Source organism: Oryzias melastigma, linkage group LG24, assembly GCF_002922805.2.
Source record: "Oryzias melastigma strain HK-1 linkage group LG24, ASM292280v2, whole genome shotgun sequence".
In the NCBI taxonomy this organism is placed as follows: Eukaryota; Metazoa; Chordata; class Actinopteri; order Beloniformes; family Adrianichthyidae; genus Oryzias; species Oryzias melastigma.
The window spans coordinates 18,269,986-18,279,174 of NC_050535.1; the positions used below are offsets into that span (position 1 = coordinate 18,269,986).

The 9,189-nt window shown below is 38.8% G+C and overlaps 1 protein-coding gene across 2 annotated transcripts in view; it reads left to right on the forward strand.

The window, feature by feature from the left end:
• LOC112157884 (disheveled-associated activator of morphogenesis 1) overlaps positions 1–9,189 on the forward strand; it is a 55,116-nt gene that overhangs the window by 11,145 nt on the left and 34,782 nt on the right. Inside the window, exon 2 of one of the 2 annotated variants that reach the window (XM_024290965.2) lies at positions 6,390–6,679. The exons of the other annotated variant lie outside the window; for it this stretch is intronic. The gene's annotated coding sequence lies outside the window, so the exon portion shown is untranslated. The remainder of the gene's footprint in view (positions 1–6,389; positions 6,680–9,189) is intronic. 2 annotated transcript variants of the gene reach the window in all.

Genomic DNA, 9,189 nt, shown 5'->3' on the forward strand with positions numbered 1-9,189 from the left:
TACGGGTTAATCACTGCGACGTTCACAGTGTTTTGTTTAATAAACCATAACTTGAGGTGCTAGTGATGGCTCACTGGCTGCAAAAGTTGTTCAATCAATCCTGTTAGGAAGTTCTCTCTTTTTTTCTGTTTGTTTTGTTCTCTTTTGCTCAATACTGTTGAGTTTTTTGGGCCTATGGCATCTTCATCGTCCTGCCTTGTGTTTCCTCCTCTGGGATTATGACGGCAGATAAGCAGCTTGTATATCATCCGTCTTGCCTTTCAAAAGAGCCATGGGTTGTGTGCCAACTTTGCCTCACCTTAAACTTTACCTTTGAGCGGAGAAGTCATTCATGCATCCAGCATCGCTATAAAGACAACCGCATTTAGTTGGCTTAGTGTGGAATGTAGTTAGTTTCTGTAGCGTGTGGGACAGTCACACATGAACGTTCACGTCTCTGAGCAGACAGGGTAGTGATTGGATTATGTTGGATTAATATTGCTCTATTTAGTGTGGTGGTTTGTCTGATGTCTATAATGTAAAACTGTATTTTTGTGCTAGTTTTATCTAAAAGTCTTGATGCAGTTCTTACTAAACTTAAACTGCAAACTCGTAACTACAGTTTACTGCAGCTTTCTTAACTGTGGCTGTAGTATTTTTCCAGCTAAGTGGATCATTTCCTCTATGAAAATATTTTATCTTTTTCCTGTTTTAGGATCTAAAATCTAGATAAAAATATAAAGTGGGACAAAAAGGGTTCTTTTACAGTGCAGTAAGTGCCTGATTTTGGTTGCATTCACACATTGCTTTCACCTGGTGATTCTGTTCAAACAGCTGCATAATTCTGATGCTTTATACCAACTTCATCTGGCTTGGTTTGTTTTCTCATGAGCTAAACGAGTTTACAAGTGAATCGAGACAGTTGTTCTCAGTTAGGTGAAGGGTTCATTTGTTTTTGATTTGCACCTGAATTCAGGTGATGGCTTACACAGAGTTGTACAGTCTGAAGATGTGATATGGCTAATGCACCTGTATACTTTTCTTGGTTCATTTGTACACCATGGCATCTTTTTTTATCCTGTTTAATGGTTGTAATTTACATTTTCATTTCTGTTTCTTTTTTGTGTGTGAACACTTAAGAATGTGTTTGTAAAGAAATGTATCTTTTTATGGATTTTATTTATTTTTTTACTTATTTTTTTTTAGCTCAGAGGCTATTAAAGACTCACGCTGAACATCTTTTGATCTTTTGTCAAAATGTTCCTAGTGGTCTTTTAATTATAATTATGCAGTTTTTGGTCAAAATAAAAAAAACTAGTGTCTGTTTCTAGAACATAGTTTCTGCAGAGCTGGAGAAGGTCTTCAGAAATTTTCTTCCGAGTTGTGGGCGGGACTGTTAGTACAGGGTAAGCCAGCACTCATTTCCCATAATCCCTTTGTTTACGTGCTCTCCTGCTATCTTACTGCCCCTCCCAGGCTAACATTAGTGATGGAACAAAAATGGCGAACAATATCTGAGCTACTCAGCCGTACAGTTCTGATTCAAATACCAGCTTGGACGAGCAAAACGAAGACGTACATGGATCTAGTTGTCTATAAACGGAGCAGGGAGCTTGTTGCCCAACGATTGTAGTTTGTATATAACAACTACAAGATGACATATTTTCATTTGTTTCTAATTTACTACAATTTGAATAAAGAAAGGCTCAGAAACTCAATTTTAATGTCAACTTTCTTTTTATATGTCCTCCTTCATGTAGAAAATGCTCCAAGAACATGTTAAACACTCCATAAATGTCATTGTCATCTTTGTGCTATTTTATGGGGTCCAGATGACCCCACCCCTATATTGATGTGTGATCTCTCCCTTGACAAAGTTGAACAAAGGTGGACTGGATTTTATGTCTTCCGTGGACATCAGTGAAGATAGAAAAACAAAATCCTTGGGGAAAAAAAAAAGTTCTGCATGCTGTCTAGTGGGGTCCAGATGACCACACTTTAAATGTAACCTTGCCTAGGATAGCACAAGGTTACGAAGAAGGGGCGGGTGGGTGTTTGTATACAGGCTGTACTCATTCAAGCAGCTTTGTTGCCCCCAAATAATCAGCTCTTGAGTTCATGGTGAAAGCACTATGTGGAAGGAACTGTATGACCCCCCCCTTTACATACATTGTTATTAATGCAGTTCAAAAATTCCCTAAAACACAGGTTGTTTTGCACGTGTGCAAGTGTGATTTTAAAATAGTGCTGCCACAAATGATTATTTTAATAGTCGACTAATCACTGATAATTTTTTCCGAGTAGTCAACCAATCGGATCATTAGATTAGAAATGTTTAATTTCAAACAATTAAGAAGAACGAAAAGTTCATGTGCAATACAATCAATCATCAGAAGTTTACACCCATAAAGATATAACTAGACATTAAGATGTGCTAAGTGGATGTAAAACACACATCTTAACCAACATTAGATCTAAACAAACTATAAATAAAGACAATTCAGATGATAGTTTTTTTAAACTTAATGAATTCTAAGTTTCATAAGTTTCTGGTATTAAAACAAGATTAAATCAAATGAGTTCAGCATCTGAAACAAGGAACTATTTTTCACAAAAGATAAAGTTTTTGTCTCACTGATTTAATTATAAAAAATAAATTTTTTTTGGTGCTGAGCGCTCCTAACTTTGTTCAACTTTACTATACACTCTGACTCCATATAATCTAAAGTAACGACTAATCGACTATTAAATTAGTCGTCAACTATTTTAATAGTCGATTAGTCAACTAATCGTAGCAGCCCTACTCTAAAGTGGTGATTCCTTGTGAAAAATAAAAAAAAAATCACCTTTTTTAGATGCTGCCACAAATGGTGATGTGTTTAATTTCTTATAACACCTGGCTAGCTTAACTCTCTAAATTTAAAACACTAGTAAGTTTTGCATAGAAGTGTTTGTAATTCTGCCTTTTTTTTGCAGATGCTTCTTTTTCTGCTGGTGTTTTTGCTCAACATTTGATCCCCAAATTGTTTTCCTTGACTGCCTTCCAATGTTTACATTTGTTTGGTTTTATATTTGGATCCAGAAGGTTGTGTGGGCTTCTGGGACTGGACCTGATTCGGGGGAGTAATTAAAGGGTGGGTTAGAGACCACTGAAACTCTTTCTAATCTTTGCATTTCATTTGTGAATGATGGGGCTCTTATAAGTAAAGGGCAGCCTGCTGGAAGCTTATGGATTTTTTTTTTTGCCCCACCCTGAGTGAAACATGTGGATGCAGTTTAGTTCTGCTGGCTCATATCACGTAAGCCCTAATAGGAAGTCTGTCCTTTGCATGTCCTTAAACAGCAGATCAGGTTTTCCATGATTCTGCCAGCTGCTGTTTGCGGCTTTGGTTCAACCTTTAGTTTTCACACTAAAATACTCCCGTTTGTCAGAAAGAGCCCCTGAGCTCCTGCTTAATTGCAGTCCTTCAAGCTCAATTGCCTCTGCTCTTTGATAATTCTGATCACTGTAAAACACACCTACTTTTTTTTCCAGTGGAGCATTTGTAATAAATCAAAGCAATACCATTAAAAGTACTACTGTGACATTCTGGCAACCTCAACTCCTGTATATGTTTTTGCTAATTGCATTTTTAAAGGTTAAACACATTTTGTTTTTATAGTAAAATTTTACTCAAGAAGGACTTTAAAATATTGTTTTACCATATTAAACGTAACACTTTATTTTTTAACATGCACATGGAGTTTTAACAGTGAAATTTGGTAACACGAGCTGACAGTTTTTTACAAAAACCATTTTGCAGTGTAAATATACGCTGGGTTGATCAAATCGATTAATTGATTTGAATCAATTTAAGCTTAAAAGATCAATTGATTCATAAAAATATAGGTCAATTTAGCACATAAAGCTAAAGTCCCCTAGCTTAATGCTAACATTTAATGATTTTTCCCATAGGACAGCTAATGCTAACGCTCCGTTGACCTAAACAAACATTCCTGACTAAATGACTTTATTAACTCACAGACATGAATTTTCCAAACTATTTTAAGGAAATATTTTTTAAAGTAACCATCAGTGGTCTAAAGCACAGTTGTTTTGCTCATACATTCTTCTTCTTCTGGAATAAGGTGTAATGGTATAGCTTGTACGCCACCTAGTGGTCAAACTGAAAAGTCCTCCAGGAGAAGCAGAATAATGTTTACAATGTTAATGATCTGAACATTTTTATTAAAGTTTCTCCTTTTGAGAATCACTGCATGCTTTTAACAATCTCATTATTTCTCTAATACATGTACTGTATCCGATTAAAATAAATGTATTCCAAACATTTAGTAGATTGTTAATGTATTTCTAAACAAATGTGTATAAATATGTAAACTCAAAATTGAATTGAAGCATCGAAAGAATAAAAACAATTTTGAATCGATCCAGGCTCTTGTGAATCAGATCGTTTCTGGAAATTCTAATCAATATCCAGCCCTAGTGTAAATTGTTCTTTGGTTTTAGCGTTATCTTAAATTTGCTGTAATTACAAAATCTTCACATGGTTTAAACAATATTAATATTTGTACATTTTTTAAAAGTAGTAAAAAGGCACATTTCAGATTAAACTTTTAAAGCAAAATGAGTTTTTTTTTTTTATAAAAAATGTTGGATTATTTTGATTTTATTATACCGTATTGCAACCCTCAGTGTGCGTTCTGGTGTAAATGTGTTTGACCGCTCCATGAGAGCAGGCTCCAGCCTGTTGGTGCAGCTGCAGAACAGTCTTTTCAGCGGCAGCTCTCCAGGTCCGAGCAGCCCCCACTGCTGCAGTCGTGACTTCACTGGCGAGGCTTCCCACTCACGTCTGTTATGCCAGCCCTGCAGAGATGCAGCGCTTCACAGCGGCCCAGTTCTGGGGATCAAACGCGCCTATATGTGGAAAGTTGCAGCGTTTTTCTTTTTTTTCCCTCATGAAGTATTCCCTCAGCCAGCCAAAACATGTGACCTGGAATTAGTTCAGAAATCTTAAAGCTGCAGGCAGCGTTACATCCTGGCATCTCTGACTGCTGTAAGCTTTTTCAACCTCTGTAACCCAGAAACCGTTGACTTGGTCAAAATTTCCAAAACTTCTATGAATAGTGGCTTTTTTAATTTAGGAGATGAAAATAGACAGCATTTCCTAACCTTTTGGTCTCTGTCAGCTGCTAACAAAAAGGTTTATATTTTGCTTTTGGCTTTGATTTATGACTTCCTCTTGGCTGGACAGTGTCTGAGCCCAGACTTACAGTAAATCTAGCTTCATTTACAGTTCAACTTAAAGACAATGGCATACTCTTAAGAGTCTGTCCAGACATTTGAACTGATGGAATCAATCTTCTGATGTTGTTTTCCTCTCAAAAGGAGATTTAGCATTACCCAAGTCCTATGTCAGTTCATTCAGATGATCCAAAGACAGCATAGTTTCTACTTTTATGAAGACATGACTCCATGTTTGACTCAAGAGAGGAAGTGACTGACAGACAGGCGGCTGCTCTTTTTCAACACCTGCAAAGGTAAATCGTACAGGTGACGTCTGGTCTTTTATGAGAACATGTCTGCTTTTCTCACTTTTTATGGCGCTAAATATTATTTTCTGAACACGCGAGAGAGATGACTCTCAGTATTACATCAGAGCTGAATTACCTGTGCTGACGAATGCAGTTGGTTCATTTTAGTTTGGAAAGTTTTTATTTATTTAAAAAAAGCCTAAGAAGGTTGAAATGCTAAACTTTTTATATAACGATGGAATTATTTATTTTAATGAAAGTATTTTTCTAATTATTAGAATCTCAGCTTTTGCCAAAAGATGTTCTGTTTTTTTATGACCTTTTTGAATCTCTCCAACTTTTTCGTTTTGCTTTTGAAAGACATACTCTGAAGATATAACATGTTCTAATTTTATTAGCAAGCTGCTTTATGTTCTGCCAAAATAAAGTGGAAAAAGCCGGTGTTGCGATGGAGGAATGTTTATGGATGCTGGATTTGGTTAGACAGCAATTAGCCGAGGTGCATGGAGGATGTGCGTGCTGTAAATCACGTAGGAGTGTCTGTTATTGCAGGAATTAGTGTTTTTTTTGTTTTGTCATGTGATCATAGGGACTCTACGTCCATGAATACAGCAAACTCTTCTCTGTTTATGCTTCTGACTTTATTTTGAGTGTTCAGCAGCCTTGCCACACTCCCCATCTCTTTGCACCTTAGCTTATTGCGTTCCCGCAGCTTTCCAAACAAACCCACTCCAAACAAGCTCCACAGCCTGTCTGGGGGGGAGGGAGTGAGCTGGGCGGTGGCCCCGCTCGGCTGCATCCTATTAGGACTCGGAGTGTTGAAAAGGGGTGTGGTGTGGAGTCAGTAACATCTGTGCCTTTCCCCTTTGCCCTCGCAGCGCTCTGCAGAGAAAAGAATCGTCGGCCAGCTGGCTCTCTGCAAGACCTACAACAGTTTCACTTTGAATGGAGAGTTTATCTTCTCTTTACTCAAGCATCCTCCATCCAAGTGGGATTTCCCTGCTCGTAGTCGGAGGACTTTGGACCAGCGCGGATCACAAACCCCGTGGTTGAAATGTGGCTGCTGCGTACGAGTCTAGTTTCCTGATATGTGGATACTGCAGTGAGCTCGCAGCATAAAGGGAATGCCCAGAGCGCAGCAGCAGAGGCACGCTGACTGGAGGACGGGGTAAGACAAGCTCCGTGGATCTGCCTTTTCTACCCTATAATCAAATGAATGTAAGGAAAATGAGCGCAGAAGCCGGAGCTGACTATCTGCTGACTGGAATGTCTGCCTGCATGTGACCAGCAGATGGTTAAAGGCTATCAGTCAGTTGTTGAGGCTGAGGGGAGTCGCGGACGCCGGCTTTTTATCACTTCTGAGAACGCGAGCTGGATTCCTCTGGCCAGTACGTAGGTGATTGTGTCATGTCTGTCTAATTATGAGGTGTTGGCGCAGAAATCCGGGTTGCTGTGGTGACGGGGAGGGGTGGGGGATGACAAGGTGCTGGGATAGAGCCTAGGGGGCTGATTTCACGGTGGGAGAGGTGTCCTTTCTATGCCGGGAATGCCCCGTAATGAGCGGTCTGCAGCAGTGATGGGGTGAGGTGCTGGTGGAAATATGTCCTCGCACTCACACGCTCCCACCAGCCCTCTCTCCTGTTTGATTGAACGCAGCCTGTTATCAGTGTCAAGTGGGTGTGTGGAATAGGATGGCATACTTTTCCTCGATGGAGGCGGAGTGCAAAAGGAATCAGGTCAATGAAATGGAAAGTCACCTTGAGCGTGGAAGCTCGTCTCCGTCATTCATTTCCTGCCGCTGCTCATCCGTCTCAGGTTCTCCTCTGCTTCTGCAGCTGGCTCAGCGTCAGCATGTCGCATGAGTCGCACCAAGCCTTTAGATAGGAGGGGACATCAATGTGACGGTAATCTAGATTTTTACCCTGTAATCCCGAATACTTATTTGTTTTTGTCTTCTGAATTAAAGAGACAATCCTATTTTCTTCCTTGTTTTTTATAAGCATCCAGAACAGATTAAAAAGGAGGGTAATGTGCGTTGCAAGGAGCTTACATTAAACCACCCAGCTTCCACTGGTTACCCACCACTCTGGTTACCATAGCAACTGGGAAAGAGGCAGGGATTTTTTTTTTTTAAAGGACAAGCTGCAGCAGTTCTGGGTATCCTGGAAAAGATTAGAGTGCTCTTCATGCCGCTTTATTGACGATCTGTCGGGCTGCGTCAGTATTTGGGGACAGGGAGCAGCTGAGTACATGTTTACTGTATTAATGGAAGATTGTGATGAAAGCTGCTTTTGGTTGTTTTTAAATTCCAAACCAATGTTTGCTCTTTTGGTTGTTTTGAACGTTCAGGTTCTTGTAGATTTTTATTTACCTGTTTTTAAATGATGACCTGTTAACTTGCTGACAGATGATTCACTTCACTCCTTTTTTGAGTGTTGAAAGTGTTTTTCACCCCAATTTTAAATTATTTTAGTCTTGCACCAGAAAATGTGGCACAATTAGTCGCTGGTCGCCCAAAACGGCCAAATTTAGCAACACAGTCTGAATTTGGGCTTGGTTTTCCATTGTAGCTTTTTTTTTCTCTGGGTGTGTGCATGTCTGTGTTGCCAACCGTTACGTACAACTTTATTGAAACTGCCAACAGGAAAACCATAAATGCAGATGACTGATTTCCATGCGAAAGAGAGAAAACTAAAAACTTTCAGATCAAAAGTATGTAAAATTATTCTGGAAATTTGAATAATTTTATCCCCCGGTCAATTTATCGATGTTTGCCATATGTTCCATTCATTTTAATATCATTTGCCTTAATGTGCTTAACATTTTTACATTGACAGTGCAGAAAACATTGTATTATTTTAGCCAAATTTAAAATTTATATTCTGAACTAGTCATAAAAGTTGATGTTAAAGGGCCTGAAACTCAACAAAAGTGGTTGAAGTCCCACTCTGATCTATTTTAAAAGCATTCTGAGTGGATTTTAGATTATGATAATGCCCTTTTTCACCAAAATCAGAAAAATCTGTGGGGTTTTCAGAAACATAGTTTCTGCAGAGCAGCAGGAGTTTATTAGAAATTCACCTCTTGAGTTGTGGACTGTTCGACCGTTTGTCGTCCATTATGGAAAAAAAAATGCTACAAAACCATTTTAAAAACACACACATAAAAATGCCATTGGCGTGGGTTTTTAACCCATAAAAGCAACTTGTGTTTTTCTACTTTTCTAACAAATCTCTTTGTTTGAGATGTTTGGAGCAAAGGGAGTCTTTGCATTCTGGTTGGTAAAGTTTTAACCTAGTATCAAGTGCTCTCCATCAAGTCTAACCTCCACTTAAAGGCCTGACCTGTGGAAGAATGCTAACATGAGTAGGGGGACGGCTTGGAGATTATCTATACAGAACAAGTTTGACAGCCTTGTTTGCGAAAAGAGCAACAGGCTTTTAACCAGATTCTTAATCTCTGTCCTCCCTTCAGTTTGGCCACATACTCCCCCATCCTAAATCTTTATGCTCATATTTTCCTTTAGGGCAGGGATGTCAAACTCGATCGCACAGGGGGCCAAAATCCAAAACACACCTTAGGTCACAGCCGAACAGGATAAACATTTATTGAACACTCTAAAACTACATTTTTAAAACTTAAAAACTGTAACTTTGTAATATAATTAGCTAGATATAT